Source organism: Pinus tabuliformis, chromosome 2_2, assembly GCF_031772625.1.
Source record: "Pinus tabuliformis cultivar Carrire ecotype Pingquan chromosome 2_2, CPIR1, whole genome shotgun sequence".
Taxonomy (NCBI): domain Eukaryota; kingdom Viridiplantae; phylum Streptophyta; class Pinopsida; order Pinales; family Pinaceae; genus Pinus; species Pinus tabuliformis.
The window spans coordinates 367,088,380-367,107,118 of NC_142300.1; positions in this window are offsets into that span (position 1 = coordinate 367,088,380).

An 18,739-nucleotide genomic window follows, 5' to 3' on the forward strand; every position below is an offset into this window, starting at 1 on the left:
ATAGAACTAAATAAAAATATTTAAGTAATAAGCAGAGATTCTTTTCAAATGCCAACGGAATAATAATTTTCAATTAATGAAGTGGATGAGTGGGGATCTAGTTTGAAATTTTTATTTTTATTTTAATTAAAATTTGGAATCACCAAAAAAATAAAAGTTAATATATATATCTATATATATATATATATATTATTCGAATCTAAAACGAAAATAATATATTTTATTAACCAATTTTTTTTTAAATCAATCAAATTTATTTAAAAATATGTATTTTATTAAAAAAATTATTATGATTTTAAAATATTTTTATATATAAATAAAATATAATTAAATAAAACTTATTTTAATATAATATATTTCATTTACACACACATACATATATATAAGTGTAGTTTAATTTATAGACGGAATAGTTTTATTAAATGGAATTTATCAAACTTCGGTTGTTAAAACACCATTTACCATTCTTGGTACATTTGATGCTCTATGATATGGTCTAGGGCAACCCTTCTCAACTAGACTTAGTCCATTTTCTAAAAAACAATGTTTTAAAGCTCATACACGATTATGCCCTATCTAAAGCACGTGTACACGCGGGTCAACCTATATTCAACTCATGTATATGTGTTAAAACAATAAAAAATATATAATCTCCCTTAATTCGCACGGGGTTTACGAGTTTGACCGGATACCCACCTACTATAGCCTGTGGCCCAACTGTTTCCCAGCTTAAAAAACTATTTTGGAGAAGTATAAATACAACTCCATGGGAAGGCCTAAGAGGAGGGAGGATTAGATATTGATATTATAGTTGATTACATCCATGATCAAGTCTGAAGATATCTGTGTGCCTTCTGCACTCCCAGTCAAAGGAAACCCCTGTTTCCTTCTTGAGATGTTCATCATCCTTTTCATGATATCCTTGTGTATACTTATGGAAGAGGATTGCTGAGGCCTGGGCAGGATGGATCCAGAGAACGATTTCGCTTGGAGCCTATGGATGAATCAGGTTGTAGTTCTTCCCTATTTTCTTTAGCTTACATTAATAAAGAGGTGTTGTCTTGTTCCTAATGATTATGGTCTATATGTATTAATTTATGTCATGACTTGCTTATAAAATTTCACGTTAATGTTGATTTGCTTACATGCTTATATGATCTAACCTTGATATTAGAACATTCTTTTAGTTATTTTTGGTGTATAGTCTTTGTCTTGAATGAATTGCAGGTCTTAAAGCGCAAGGAAGAAGCAGAGGGTTTGAACCCTATGAGAATGACTACAAACGTAGGACCTACGGGTAAGACCTCATGTGCCAAGTTTAACTGTTTAAGTATTAGGACTGCTTGTTTGTGTGCGTCTTTATGATGTATGCCCTTTGCTCTGTTCGGTTTCCCAACCTAAGACCCTAGGGTGATTCTCCCTGAAACAACGACAATAAATTTCAAGATTTTTTTATATTTAAAATACATTTTTGAATGCATAAATGGATTCAACACCCTCAAAACCCCCTTGGTCACTCGAATTATGTAGATTAAACAATTTAAACATAAGTTTTTAAAAATCTGTGTCGGATTTTGATTAAAATTAACCATAAAAATGTCATTTCGTGTATAAGTTATACTATGCCATTAAAAGTTATCTTACTTCAAAATTTCAAGATATATCATGCTAAATAACATGGTTCATATTATTATGGATCTCAATTTTCCACTAGAAAAAGTAGATCTATGCACCGATAATTTAATAGTAAGTATCAAAATTAAGTGCCTCCAACTGAAAATGAGTGTTATCATAACTTGAAAAAGTAGATCTATGCACCGATAATTTAATAGTAAGTATCAAAATTAAGTGCCTCCAACTGAAAATGAGTGTTATCATAACTTGAGTTACATAGAGAAACAAAATATCTAAATCACGGCATATCATGTCATCAAAAGTGTGAAAAGGCCTCAAGAGTGGGGTCCTACACACTTGTAGCAGTTGGAGAAGAATGTTTGAGCTCACATTGAAGATTGATCTCCACGTGAACCAAACGAGCATCCAAGCTAGCCAAACGTGAACACTAATGTCGTTGAACTTGCTTAATATAATTCAAGGAAGAGATGATGTAACATCTACTACTACCATAAGACATAAAAAATAAAATTAACCTTTATTCATACATCCACTAAAGACATTACAACTTCATCATTTAATTAGACCTTGAAATGGTTTGGATTATATTGCTTCCGATAAGTGTAAATCTACCCTTTTAAATATGGTTAATAATGGTAATATCAGAACACCTTAGTTAACTCCACAACTTTGGATTTATGTTTTCATTACGTTGAATTATCATAGAATTATCTGTATATGAATTATGGTATTTTAGTAAGGTAAGGTGATGGGGTTCATGAATGGGTTCAACCTATTCATAGGACATTCCCAAAGGGGGCGATTTGAAAGAAAACTTAATTATGACAGTGAATCATTTAGGGTTTATATCTTACGGTCCAACCCTCTTCCCACGAAATTTGGTAACCACTCGATTTTCCCTATCATTCTGCATGTCATTCCTTCGTTGTCGTCTGCTAGGGAAGCTCTGCAATGGTTCTAGATGGAGGAAGGGTTTCTAATGATGATCTTCAAGTATACGTTATGTGACTACTACAATGCTTGTGAAATCAGGTTTCCACAATCTCTCTTTATGGTTCTGAGCTTTGATCAACCTGTTTACAGGGTGAAAGCGATTTCTTGATGACTTATGACCATATTTTGGATGCATTTAAGCTCTAAGTAAAGCCATTTAGTTTTGCTAGATTTGTTGCTTATTCTTGCCAGGAATTTATAGTCATTTTGTGCTTGTACTCATTTTTTTTTGTTATGTGTGTATCTCAAGGGCCTTCTCTTCGATGTACTTCGTTCACAGGTAAAGAATTACAGGTTCAATGACTCATAATTCCCTTATAGTTTCTTTGTTTTCCAACTTTTGGGAATAATCTTGTCCCTTGTTTCTCGCTAATAGGCTGACTGTTATAGCGATTCATCCCCAATTAGAGGAAGAAATTCATAAAGTGTGAAAATCTCTTCTTTTCTTGATGTTGGCTTGATGTCTTATCATAACTTGGGGTTCCTCCTTACTAGGTTTTTTTCCAATGCTTTCTTTGGTATATCAAGGGTTTTCATAATATGACTCATTATTAGGCTTAATGAAATATTCTCTGAGACATTTGTTTTTCCTAATTGTTTTGGGACCTGTAGAGGTCACTCGAATGTTGACATTAGTCGATGTATAACCCTAACTAGAAACTTCAATCTAAGGGCTTAGTTTACAGTCCTTCTGTATGTATAAACATTTTAACATATGTATTTTATAAAGGATGGAATGGTCGTTCTTTCCTTCCCTTGCAATGACTATTGTTTGTTTTTCTTTTTAATGAGGGTTTTCAAACATTTGTGTAGATATTTTGTTACAGTGGATTATAGTTACATGTATAAATTATTATTTATATGTTCCAATTTTTTTTAAACTATCACATTGGGGTAGACTTGGTTTTTAAACTGAGTTGCATTATTCTTATGACAAACCTTGCATGGAAATGGATTCATCTACCTTCAATTGATTAGGGACCGTAATGGATTCCAAGTTGTTGGCTTGGCCTGGCTCGACCTGGAAACTAAATCGGTTTCCTTCCAGTAGTCAATTACCTGAAACCCCTTGTTAGCAGTTAGTATTTTTCAAGATTTATTTCACATCTAATTACAGTTAAAGTCATGAAAATAACTTTCCTCTAATTCATAAGGTTCCACTCAAATTTCTAGGTTTAAACCCTTTCATTTTATTTCTCGATCCAACTCTTTCTAGTATTCGTAACCTATAACTTGGTTCATTTACAGTTGGCCAACAAATTTACTTATACATCCCACCCCACCTATTTAGCCGGTTTAATTCAGCGAGACCACTACTTCGTGGCCAAGCTCAACTCTCTGTGCGATGGTGTGTGAGAGTATTGTGGTACGTTCTCTTGTTCTATTTGGGAAAATAGACCTCAAACCCAAATAGTTTGTATTAGTCGTCTCATACCCTAGGTCCGTTAATGCTGAAATTTTAATTTTCATTTATTCCTCATAATTCACCATAGCAACAAATACTTTATTCACTTATAAATCGCACCCTTTTTTTTGTAAAATATGTAACAAAACATATTCATTCCTTGGTTATCATAACACATCAAAGCATTGAATATCAACAGTCAATTAACACAAGTAAAGCTTGCCATTTAATTCTAATGTTACCAGAGAACTTGATTTATAGAGGAATCCTTTCTACAATTTAAGAACTTCAGTATAATTATCTTTTGAAAGGAAGACAATCAAGGAATTCCATGAGAGATTGACCTCTCCTCGCCACAATAACGATGATTACGTTGGATTCTCCTCCCAAGCTTTCAACCTCCAAAAGAGTAGATTAGGCAACGACCTTTAAGGTATTTTCACTTGCATTAGGGCCTTGACCCAGCCAAAAAATTCAAAATAAACTCAAGGTCTCCACTCGCTCACAGTCTAGATCAGGAGTACCTTTATGGCAGTGTCCTACCCAATAATTTTGTCTCTCCTCTCTCAGGTGCCTCTTGCTTCCTTTTTCTGCTTTCCTCGGCCCCTTTTTCCCACTGAGATCCTTATCTCTATAGAGAGAGATTATCTAACTATCTATAACTATCTGGTACCTAACAATCTCATTTTGGGCATTTTCTCTCATGAATTCCAAGATTTTCATTTAACATAAATAAATTAAATGATAACTTGCCTTCATAACATTGTTTCTCTCTGCTCGAGAATGTGCAAAGGCTCTACTAGAAACTTTTCATCCAGTTCAATCTGTCGACAATCATGAAGCTATCATTAGTTATTATAATTGTTAATAAAGAACATACTTATATACATGTACATTTTCCTAGAAAGAAAATCCAATATTACACTTACTTGGACCTCTTGCCAACTAATTATATGTGTGGGGTCATATAAATATTTTTTTAGTAATGAAACATGAAATAGATTGTGAACCCGGATGTGACTAGGGAGTGCGAGATGGTATGCCATCGTTCTTATTATTTCCAATATTTGGAAAGGGTCGCAATAATGGCAAGCGAGTTTTGGACAGCCTCCCCACCTTAAGGTACTTTTCTTGGGCTTAACCCGCACATAGATATGATCTCCAACCTGAAACTCTATATAAGTCCTTTTTCTATATGCATAGGCTTTCTGTTAATCTTGATCAACTTTTAAATTTTGTCGTACCTTCTTGACAATATGCTCCATTCTTGCTAGCATATTTGGTCCTAAAATTAACTTGTCTTCAGGGTTGCCCCAGTTGGTAGGAGTTATGTACCTTATTCCATACAACACTTCAAAGGGACTCATTCTCAATGACTCATGGTAAATACTATTATATCCAAATTCAGCTAGGTGAAGGTAATCCTCCCACTTGGTTGGTTGTTGTATTATATACATTCTCAACATGTCTTCAAGTACCTTGTTCACGCCTTTGGTCTGCCCATCTGTCTGAGGATGACAAGCGGTAGTAAACTGAACTTAGGTGCCCATCCCAAAAAAAATATCCTTCCATAATGCAGAAGTCAGGGAAAATTTTAAGAACCACCCTAAATTTATATGTATAATAAATGGGTGAATCCCCATGATACCTAGGAAAAATGGGAGGCGATTTTATCAATAATATAATATGTATACATAATTTTTTTGGTGAATCTCTCACCGGATTATATTATCTTGTAAAGTCATGGCAAATCTATCACTGAATTATAAAATCTTGTAAGATCTTGGCAAATCTTTCACTGAATAATTAAAAGTGAAGTCTTGGCGAATGTTTTGTTAAAGTATGAAACCATATATGATAATAGGAAAACATATTCATTAAATTGTAATATACTAACATACATGTTTGGAAAAAAGAAACATAATTTTCTCTTCCTACAAACAATGTTGCAAGTTTCAATGGCCATGTTTGTCAAGGTTATCACTGTACACTCTTTCATATCCTTCTATTAGTTTTCATAATATTCCACAACAAAGTTCTTGTAGGTGTTGATCTTGACCACCAGTTCTGTCAAGGTAGGAGAGATTAATCTTTTCTCTACCACTTTTTTCAAGCTATCAAATTTCTTTCTTATTCCATAGAGTCCAACTACGAGATTAAAAAAAACATATTTTGTACCACTTTTGTCAAGATATCAAATTTGTTTCTTATTCCATAGACTCCAACTGCAAGATAAAAACACACACACACACACACACACATTTTGTTTACCCCAACACACCAACAAGTAGCAAGCCCCAACTATATAATATAAGAAAGTAGTAGGTGTTATCACTCCAGGAAACTCTCCGAGGTTGTAAATCATAGATGCCTGGTAACATATAAATTTTAATATTCTTCTCTGAAATATTGGAATGAAAGATGGTTTGGATCAAGTCGAATAACCATTTCAGCTCTATTCACACTCAAGGCATGCATGAACACCCCCAATAACACAAGGCTTTAGACTGCTAATGCTCAATAGTTTGTAGATTTAATGGATAGATGGAGAACACTGACTATGCCAGCAGGTTGCATACATGGACCTATACGAATGGCTAGCTACAGGTAGCAAATGAACTTACTGACTATACCGGCAGATGCGTATATAATTACACATATAAATGGCTAGCCATAGGCAGCAAAGAAGCTTGCAAATCTAATATATCAAAGCAGAGATAAGATGACAGTTATCTGGCCTCGAACACACAGAAAACCTGAACAAACTGTTCAGGTGCAAGCATACAACAGAAGAGAAATGGACATTAAACATGTAGCAGCAAAAGAAGCTTGTATTACTAAAGACTACAGATGAGAAGCTTGAGAAAACAGGGGAGGAATAATCTCCAAAAGTTGAACCCCTGTTACATCTTGTTTTCAGCTATTTATAGCTTGTTTACAATGGTCCTTAGCCTTTTGAGGCTTCAGGTGTCTTAATCTATCCTTCTGTCTTGTTTAACTGATTGATTCCCTCAATAGGTAGGCATGGCTCGGCGGTTTTCCTCTTCTGACAGAGAAATAACCATACTCAGATATTTTTGGTGGCTTGCTGTGATGCATAGGAGCTCCCTCGTGCCAAAGATGCCCCATTAAGTTCGTTAGGATGACTGCTGCACTGGCAGGGCTGTTAATGCTCCATGATTTTATTTGATTTGGGTTGAGGCGTGTAGTGGCCCTTCCCCTTCCCTTTCTGGGTTCTGTTTGCCGGTCGCTATCCCTCCGCCGAATCCTTCTTCTGGTATATAACATAACTGCACGGTTCCTTCAAGGATGGCTTGCCGCTTGAACCTGCAATGGAGTGCCTGCCGTTCTTATGAAATCCCTGCACCGGTCCCTTGTTTTTTTAATATTTGAACAATATACATAAAACAGCTGCAAAATAATGAAAAATGGCTCTGGCGGATTTGAAGAATATATATATTTTACTTTCGAATCCCATCGGATCCAAAACCCACCATAATCGGCATCTGCCTAGGGCTTCCCTTTATATTTTCTTTATACAAAGAAAATACACCAAATACATTGAAAACGATATGGGCGCAGACTTTAAAAAATATGAAATGGAGTGTTGTGCATATATCGGGTCCGGCCCATCGGCCTACACCATCATTTGTGTTAAAGCCCCGCCCCTTTGAAAGTGCCGATGCGATATCGGCAATCACCGCGGACCCGATATTTTATAAAATGGAGTGTTGAAGGGTCATCGGATCCGGCCCATCGCATCGGCGCGTAACATATGTGAAAGGCCTTGTACTCTTTGGCAGCCCCGATAGCGAAATGCCGACGTGATGTGAGCCGTTGATCTGTGCACGCGATTAATGGCCCTGATCAAATCGCTAGACCGCAATCGCAATGCCACTGTCGATACCGCCGATCGTCGATATTGCCGCGGACCCGATATTTTATAAAATGGAGTGTTGAAGGGCCATCGGGTCCGGCCCATCGCATCGGCGCATAACATATGTGAAGGCCCTGTACTCTTTGGCAGCCCCGATAGCGAAATGCCGACGTGATGCGAGCCGTTGATCTGTGCACGCGATTAACGGCCCTGATCAAATCGCTAGACCGCAATCGCAATGCCACTGCCGATACCGCCGATCGCCGATATTGCCGCGGACCCGATATTTTATAAAATGGAGTGTTGAAGGGCCATCGGGTCCGGCCCATCGCATCGGCGCATAACTTATGTTAAAGCCTGCCCCTCGTAATCGCCGATAGCGAAATGCCGACGCGATCTGGACTGTTGACCGGCCAGATCCAACGGCTGATATGATTTCGGACCCTTAAGCCTGCAACTTTGGTTTTTATGTGATTTTTTGGGTATTTTCACCTTCCGATAGTGTAATTCTGCCCTCCAAAGGGCTTCCCTCTTGCAACCTCTTTGATCGGTGGGTAGATTTTGTCATGTCTTGATGATTTGAACAGCAAACATGGATTTTGGGCATGACTATAAGCATATTTGCAGCCTTTGAGAGCTTTTTGAATCTATTTTTAATCCATTTGCATAGCAAAGCTAACACTGGCTCCTTCTGGGGATGAGATCCTCCTTGTGAGGTCTCAAGAACTGCAGATCAATGTCTTTCCTGTAGAAAACAAATTAGCCAAAATTTCCTAGTGTTCGATTGGGCATGGAGTCTACTTTGCTTATACTAAAACTGAAAAAATAAAATATTTACAGTTTTAAGGCCTAAAGACCTTAAATCACATAGCTTTTCAAAAACCGCCCATTAATTGGGCCATCAAAAACTGGTTCTCCCTCCATACTTTTCAGTATGAAGGTATTGTTCCCTTGAATCTGTGAAATGATGAAAGGGCCCGTCCAGAGAGCATCAAATTTCCCATGATTGCCTTTCTTTTCTTTAAATGCATCCCATTTCATAACCAAATCCCCAACCTGCAAGTTGTCTCTCTTTGCCTTCTTGTCAAAGACTTCCTTGATCCTCTGCTGATGTGTTGTAGCTTTTTCAATCAGCTACTCTCTGATCTGATATAATTATGTTAAATCAGTGATTCTATTGGCCATAACATCTTCTTCATTCTGCGTTGTTTGGAGCAAATTTGCCACAGGAAGAGTAAGCTGAATTGGAAAAATAGCATCAGTACCATATACCAGCTTGAAAGGAGAGCAGCCTGTAGATATTTTGATGGTCACTCTGTCTGCCCAAGTGCGTATTTGAGCTTTGCATCCCAATTCTTCTTATTATCTTCTAACAGCTTCTTAATAATCCTGATCAGACTTTTGTTAGAGGATTCTGCTAGACCATTCCCTTGGGGGTAATAGGAGGTGGAATGAACAAGCTTAATGCCCATTGAATCACACATTTCCACCAACTCTTTTGCCTTGAAGGCTTTTACATTATCTGTTATAAGCTTATGTGGGCAACCAAATCTGCTAAAAAAATTTTCTGATAAAAATTTCATTACCACATTATGATCAGCCTTCCTTGTTGGGATTGCTTCAATCCATTTTGTAAAATAATCAGTGGCAACTAATATCCACCTGTGTTGGCCACTGGAGTGCGGGTTGATTTCACCAATGAAATCCAAGCCCCACTGCTGAAAAGGTCCTTTTGCAATTATTGGCTTTAGGGGCAGGGATTTTAACTGCTGCTTTCCTTCAAATCTCTGGCACCTGTCACAAGATTTAACAAAAGAAAATGCATCAGAAAATAAAGATGGCCAATAGTACCCAGCTCTGAGAATCTTTTGGGTTGTAGTTCTCCAATAATGATGTCCTTCACACATGATGTTATGGAACTGTTGCATAACTTCTATTGATTGTTCTTTGTCCAGACATCTTAAAAGCACTCCAGATGGATCTTCCAATAAAGCGAGCTATCATTAATGCAATATTTCATTGCCTTTAGCTTTAACGTTCTTGCCTGACTTTGAGAAAATTCAGAAGGAACTTCTAACTCTAAAAGGAATTTAATTATTGCAGCATACCAATTACATGAAGCTAGGTTCTCGGCCACCGACTGCCCTCTCTGTGATTCAGTTGTTTCATGCTCTTTCATTAGACCATTTCCTTCTACATTGAACAAGAAATCGACGTCCAAAGATTTGCAATTTTCTTTAGCCAATAGTTTGGCAAGCCCCTGACCTCTTACCAGCTTGGTAGGCTTCAGCTCTATGTTGAATTCTATAATTTTTGCAATCCATTTCGCTCTTTTTCCATCAGCATCAGGTTGCGTTAAGGCATCCTTTATTACAGCAGAAGGCACATAAGCAACTATTTTGGAATGCAAGATGTATACTCTGAAAGCTTTCAAAGATTTGATAAGAGCGTATGCTTGTTTCTCAATAATATCATACCTCAGCTCAGCATCCCTTAAGGTTTTACTGAAAAATGCCACCGGATGCTCTGAGCCTTCTTCATATGCTTGCAATAAGACTGCTACAAGGGTGTCGTCAGAGGCAAAAGAAAATATGCGGAACTCCTTGCTATAATCCGGACTGATTAAAGTGGGGGCCTCCATAATTGCCCTTTTAATGGACTCAAATGACTTTCTCGCTACACCATTCCACTTGATCTCTAACCCCTTCTTCAACATAGAGGTAATATGCTTCACAAGTTCTGCAAAATTTGGGATAAATCTCCTTACAAAATTAATCTTGCCTAGAAAAGATTGGATGTCCTTCTTCGATCTCGGGACAGACAAGGTCTGTATCGCTTTTACTCTTTCTGGGTCAATTCGGACACCTGCAGCAGAAACAATATGTCCCAACAACTTGCCTTCTTCTAAAGAAAACTATGACTTCTTAGGATTTACTGAAATCCCAAACCTTCTGCACTTCAAAAACACTTTCTTCAAATGTTGCACATGGTCTTGATGGCTAGTGGAGTATACTGTTATATCTTCCAGGTAGATAAGGACAAATTTATCCTTTTCTCCCACAAATGTTATATCCATAGCTCTTTGAAAGGTGGCTCCAACATTCATCAACCCAAAAGGCATCTTGGAATACATAAAGGTACCCCAAGGAGTGGTGAATGCAGTCTTCTTCTGATCATCTGGATGCACAGCAACCTGATTATAACCTAAAAACCCATCTATAAAAGACATTACTTTGGCACCTGAGACTTGCTGCAACAAATGCTCCATTTTTGGTAGAGGATAATTATCCTTTTTGGAACATTTATTTAGATTCCTGAAATCAACACATAGTCTGATTTCTCCACTCTTCTTCCTCACAACAACTAGATTGGCCACCCATTTAGAATATCTGAGAGGCACTATGATCTTAGCAGCCAACAACTTTTTAATTTCTTTCTCAACCAGAGGAAGGAGCATAGGATTCATTGGTCTCAGCTTCTGTTTGAAAGGAATAGTGTCTTTCTCAAGCGGAATTTTATGTTGAATTATATTTTCATCACATGTCTTCAAATCGTTGTACTCCCAAGCGAACACATCAGCAAATTGCCTCATTAATTTGCAGTATTTAGCACTCTGGTCAGCAGATAGATTGGTGGACAGATTTATGAATTTGGGGTGGCCTGGACCTCCTATATCATGTTTGCAAACTGCAGTTTGATCTTCTTTTGGGCAGCTTTGTAAGGCACATCATTGTGATCAAACAATCTCTCAAGAGGAATTAGACCCTTAGGAATATGGTTGCTAGGGAGTTGGACTATGCTATTCTTGCCAATGTTATTTCTAAGCTTGGACTTGGGATCTTCTAACAAAGCATCATTATTTTGGTCAATTTGCATTTCAGAAAACTCATCAATGACTTGAAGAAACCTATTTAGCTCATCATCATCATCAAAAGCCCTCCAATGGTGGACATTATCAAGCACGAAGGGTCTATACTTCATTTGTACCTCATAAACTAGTTTGGGAGGCGATGGAGGTATAAACAAACTAGCTGAGACAGCAAGGGAGTCAGCAAGCTGATTTTGGGCTCTAGGAATATATGAAATGCAGAAAAAATCAAAGAACTCTTTGGTTCTCCATACCTCATCTCTGTACGCTTTTAGCCTTGGGTGCTTTGCTTGTAATGTTTTGTTCACTTGCTGAATTATCAGATCAGTATCTCCGAATACCTTCAGCTTCTTTATTCCTCTGTCTTTGGCGGCATGAAGGCCCAACATCAGTGCTTCATATTCTGCTATGTTGTTTGTCACCTGAAAAACCAGCTTTAGAGACAATTGAACTGTTTCTTGTTGTGGAGACACTAGCACCACCCATGCTCCTGCAGTCTCCTTGGTACATGCTCCATCAAAGAACATCTCCAAAATCTGACCTCTTGTATTATGCTCAGCCTAAGTTGTTGGTTTCCTGATCTGCAATGCAGCCTTCTGTGATTCTTCTATTTGGAGAATGCAAGCTCCAAAATCAGTGTCCATTGCATATATGGGACGGTTTGTAGGATTCTTCTCGTCGCTAATGATATATGCCAGCTGTGCTTCTCTATATAACCTCCTGCTCTCTCCTTCGAACACTGGGACAGTTGCATAAGATAAATCGTTCTGCAATGTTCCACCTAGTCTCTTAATCCACCCTCTGGACAACAGCATGCCAAACTTAGGAGGGACATTTGCCACCACAATATCCATTATCATGCTCTTCATGGGCAGCTGGGTTAGGGAAATGGCTAAATCTTTAATCAATCCCAGGCATTTCACCTTCCTTGAATCAGAATAGGTCATGATATGGTCTGGTGATGTCAAGGCCTAACTCTTCCATGACGGTTTTAGGCATCAGATTGTGACTGGCACCTGTATCTAGGAGGCAGTTGTGGAGAATTTTGTCATGAATGGTCAAGGAGACATAAAAATATGTGGAATTATCCTTGGCAGGTTCAGTCATTGGGCTTAGCACAACTGCAGGCCTATCGTCTTGCAAATTGACAAAGTCAGTGGAGGTCCGTGTGATCTTCAGCTCGAGAGCCTCAAGGATAGGCTTTCTAAACATCTCACTCTTTACCAGTTCTGTCAGAGGCACGGTTATTTTTAACTTCTGAACTTTTGATTCGAAGCTAAAAGAGAGAGGTAGCTTGTCAGGACTTTTTACCTCTTGAACTAGTGCTTTGAGGGTGACTGGATCAGATGTTGGTCTTCTTTGTATGCTATTCTGGGTCTCTGTTTGGACGGCAGCTTTTTGGGCAGGATTCTCCTTGATATTATTTGCATTTGACCTTAGATTATATCTTTTCTGCTCCCCCGTTTGCAGAACAGCCCCTCTGTCCCACCTTTGACTGTCATGCTCCTGCAGCAAAGACTCTTCGTATGCAGCCAATGTCAAAAAGGCATCACTGCCTTTATCTTCCATACAGAGAATTTCATCCTCATCTTCAATCTTTTCCTCCTCCATGACCACCTTCTGGAAAGGAGCCTTAACCTTTTGATCTTCGTTAGTTTCTTTACCCCTCTGAATGGTTTGTGATTGTTCGTTGGCTCTTCTGAATGGATTCGGATTTCTTGGTGCAAATGTGCCTGGGAGCCTTGTCTTCCCAGGGTTCTGCTCAATCTCCAGCTTAGAAATTTTAGCAGACAGTGACTCGATCATTCTAGTCATTTTATCAAGTTTGGTATCTGAGGATGAAGCAGAAGAAGCCTCGCCTCTCAGCATCCTTCTATCAGCGTGACTTTTGAGCTTTTCTGCAGCCATAATGTTAGATTCGACTTCTAGTGCCGCATCCTGCATTTCAGCTAGGGTGGCACAACTTCTTTCTCTCAACAGCAAACAGAACTCAGAGTCAAAGGCACTGGTGTAGGCAAGTTTAGCAGAGGTGGGGGTAGGCTTTACCTCAGCTGGTATCTTACTATACATACGGTTGAATCTTTTATTAAAATCAAACAAAGATTCCCCATTTTCCCTCTTCAAGTTTCCAAACTCCGTATGATAGTATAGCAAGTCCTTTTTATCTCCCCAGTGTTTTAGGAACGCATCATCTAAAGCTTCGATATCTGCTATAGATCTTGGGGCTTGTTCTCTAAACCATTTCCTAGCCTCCCCATCTAGACTTTGGACAAAGACTCTCATCCACACATCATCTTCACTAATATCCAGATTATCAGCATAGCTATAAAATGACTCAAGGTGTTCTTCAGCAATGACACCTTCAGTCCCAGTGAACTTGGGCATATACTTCTGATATTCTCCAGTGGGCATAGCATTCAAGGGAGTGGGCAGTATTGAAGGTCCATACCTTGCGGCTATGATTCTTTCCATTTTGGTGGGTGCTTGTGGTCCTGCCATGTTTGGAATTTGTGGAAGGACACTAGCAGATGGGGCAGTGGGAAATAATGTAATGGATGGCAAAGATATTGGGATGTTTTGGACAGTATGGAAATCTTTCTTTGGACTGAGATTCAAAGGGGAACTAAACGGACAAGGAGCTTTATGAATCTCCGCAGGTACTTCTTCATTAACAATACTAGGCTTTAAATCTTCAAACTGCGTATCCTCAACTAAGAACTTCTCATGCAGAGACAAATAAGATTTCTGGGGCTTACCTGATTTTGATGCTCCCTTCTGTGATGTTTTCTTCGGGTTAACAATCTTCTCAGGGTCTGGCACTGGGACAGCTGGAGACTTCTGCGGATTTCTTCTAGTATGCCTCACAAACTGAGCCAAAACTTCAAAGTGGAGTCGCCAAAGGATGGCCTTCCTCCAGTGGAGTCACCAGACAGATGATTACAACCAACGTCTATGTTCAAACCTTGTCTGTCATCAAAGCTTGAAGCTGTGTCGTCTCCCAGGGAAGCTGAGCTTCGATTCTCTTCTCCCCGGCAACGGCGCCAATTATGTTATCACTCCAGGAAACTCTCCGAGGTTGTAAATCAGAGATGCCTGGTAACATATAAATTTTAATATTGTTCTCTGAAATATTGGAATGAAAGATGGTTTGGATCAAGTCGGATAACCATTTCAGCTCTATTCACACTCAAGGCATGCATGAACACCCCCAATAACACAAGGCTTTAGACTGCTAATGCTCAATAGTTTGTAGATTTAATGGATAGATGGAGAACACTGACTATGCCAGCAGGTTGCATACATGGACCTATACGAATGGCTAGCTACAGGCAGCAAATGAACTTACTGACTATACCGGCAGATGCGTATATAATTACACATATAAATGGCTAGCCATAGGCAGCAAAGAAGCTTGCAAATCTAATATATCAAAGCAGAGATAAGATGACAGTTATCTGGCCTCGAACACACAGAAAACCTAAACAAATTGTTCAGGTGCAAGCATAAAACAGAAGAGAAATGGACATTAAACATGTAGCAGCAAAATAAGCTTGTATTACTAAAGACTACAGATGAGAAGCTTGAGAAAACAGGGGAGGAATAATCTCCAAAAGTTGAACCCCTGTTACATCTTGTTTTCAGCTATTTCTAGCTTGTTTACAATGGTCCTCAGCCTTTTGAGGCTTCAGGTTTCTTAATCTATCCTTCTGTCTTGTTTAACTGATTGATTCCCTCAATAGGTAGGCATGGCTCGGCGGTTTTCCTCTTCTGACAGAGAAATAACCATACTCAGATATTTTGGGTGGCCTGTTGTGATGCATAGGAGCTCCCTCGTGCCAAAGATGCCCCATTAAGTTCGTTAGGATGACTGCTGCACTGGCAGGGCCGTTAATGCTCCATGATTTTATTTGATTTGGGTTGAGGCGTGTAGTGGCCCTTCCCCTTCCCTTTCTGGGTTCTGTTTGTCGGCCGCTGTCCCTCCGCCGAATCCTTCTTCTGGTATATAACATAACTGCACGGTTCCTTCAAGGATGGCTTGCCGCTCTTATGAAATCCCTGCACCGGTCCCTTGTTTTTTTAATATTTGAACAATATACATAAAACAGCTGCAAAATCATGAAAAATGGCTCTAGCGGATTTGAAGAATATATATATTTTACTTTCGAATCCCATCGGATCCAAAACCCACCATAATCGGCATCTGCCTAGGGCTTCCCTTTATATTTTCTTTATACAAAGAAAATACACCAAATACATTGAAAACGATATGGGTGCGGACTTTAAAAAATATGAAATGGAGTGATAGTGCTGATTATTAACAGTGAACTTAGTTTCTTTAATTGGAATGCCTAAAGGCCGTTAAGAAAAAACAACGATCCGTTTGAAATGGTGATCCGGATTTAAACAGGAACGCAACAAATTACAGAGATAACCATATACACAAAGATGCAACGGAAATAATACTTCATTTCATTAATGGAAAATACTGAAATATGCTTACAGACAGAAATGGAAATAAACTAGCTAGGGCGATGGTAGCTTATCTCTGAGAAGAGATGTGATGGCTACATGCCTCTGAACTGTGTTACAATGAGGCTCGAAGGCCTATTTATTGTTGAGAAACAATGGAAAAACCCTTAACATTCCAAAACCTAACCCTAGGAGATGAAACGCCAAACTGTGGGCCCCGTTTGGGGGTAAGTTGGTACATCAACTTCCCGGGGTCGTAACTTTGGCATATGATCTCCGTTTGACGCATACAATAGCTCATTAGAAAGATCTATCCGAGCATTATCATTGTTGGAACGGGCAACACCAGTCCATTTCATGGACTGGTGTTGCCCCCGGATTCCCCAAAAAACGTCGTTTAGGGCCTCAAAACGGCTCCGGAAGTTCAGGACCCGAAAAACTGCTAAAAATAGTAAGATGTGCTACAATTAAGGAAACTGAAAATGCTGAGAAAGACAATGGTGGGGGTCCAGGTGGACTTGGCAGGTGGCCACCAATATCCACCTGGATCATTCCTCCCCCCTTAGGAAGCAATGGTCCCCATTGCGTTGAGCTCCTCCATGAGATGAGGAAACTTCTGCTGAACTTGTTCCCTGGTGAGCCACTTGCCCTGCTGAAGGAGTTGGCCCGCTTTGACAACTCGATACAGTTGGATATTCTGTTGGCGAGTGTTCTTGATCTGTGTGTCCATGATCCGATCAGTTGCAGCTTGTTCCATGCAATCTGGATTTAATTCTGTGGGTTTGAGCTGTTCTGCAATGTCGGATGTGTCTAGCAATGGTGGAAAGTATGGCCGAAGGCGGTCCACATTGAATACTGGGTGCAGGCCAAGGAATGGGGGAATGCTGAGCTCAAATGCATTGTCTCCCATAGCCTTAGTAATGGTGTAAGGACCATATCGGAGTGGTCTCAATTTCCGATAGGCTCCAGTAAGGCGTTCCTTTTGCAAATGCAACCAGACTTTGTCGCCCACCTGAAACTTGTGTGGCACCCGATGTTGATCATGTCGCTGCTTGTACTTGGCATTTGATTTCTCAAGAATGTCATGGACCTGCTGGCGAATATGTTGGATGCGCTCAATGAAGCTGGTGGCCTTATCTGTTTCGGACTGGACATGAGCTGAATTCATGTGAGTAGCTGCAAGTGGCATGGCCACATCAATGGGGCATAGTGGCTGGAATCCCAAACCCACCTGAAAAGGGCTATGGCCAGTGGAGCTGTGAAGAGCTCGGTTGTAGCTGTGCTGAACGTAGGGGAGGCTCTCGTCCCATGTGCGTGGATGCTTTGAGTTATACATGCGCAGAATGTGCACAATCATCCTATTGACAACCTCTGTCTGGCCATCAGTTTGAGGATGGAAGGCTGTGGACTTCGTGAGTTTGGTGTCCAGCATTGACCAGAGACTGGACCAAAAGGTGCTGAGAAACCGACTGTCCCGATCTGAGATGATAGACTGTGGGATCCCAAAGTGCACCCACACTCGTTCAAAGAAGAGTTTAGCAGTGGCTTCTGCTGTGATATTCTTCTTGCAGGCCATCATAATGGCCATCTTTGAGAACCTGTCGACGACCACAAAAACACAGTCATTTCCATGCTTAGTGGAAGGAAGGCCTGACATGTAATCCATGGAGATGGATTCCCAAGGTCGACTAGGGGTAGGCAACGGGGTATAGAGGCCTTGCTTCTTAATGGTCGGTTTGGCAATGGCACAGGCAGTACATGATCGGATGTACTTCCCAACATCCTGTCGAAGATTCGGCCAATAGAAATAATTTTGCAGTACTGCCACTGTTTTCTCGACCCCGAAATGCCCAGCAGCCCGACTGTAGTGTGCTTCCCAAATCATCTTGGCACGCTCGCTTGAAGGAACACAAAGGTGACCGAGGTGGCATAATAGGGCATCCTGGAGGTGAAAATCTGCAACCTGCCGACCCTCCAAGAGTGTCTGGTATGTGTGGCCGAATTCTGGGTCGCTTTTGTAGAGAAGTGGCCAATCAGAAGTCTCGTGCCCGCAAGAGTTGAGCACGGTGGTTAGCGCCATGATCGGTGGTCGACTGAGGCAATCTGCAACATTATTGGTGCTGCCCTTTTTATACTTGATATTCAAGTGAAACTGTTGCAGGTATGTAGACCACTTCTGATGGCGATCATTCTGCAATTTCCCTTGGGTCTGTATGAACTGCAGAGGTCGGTGGTCTGTGTGGATGACCGTTTCCTTCCCCAAAATGTAATGCTTCCATTGTCGGCAGGCCTGTACAATGGAATACATCTCTTTATCATAAGTGGGGTACTTCCGGACTGTGTCTGAAAGTGTTTCACTGTGATATGCCACTGGATGTCCATGTTGAGTAAGGACTGCCCCAATAGCATAGTCAGAGGCATCTGTCTCGACCTCAAATGGTTGTTGTAAATCTGGTAACGCGAGCACTGGTGCCGTGCAGAGGCGATCCTT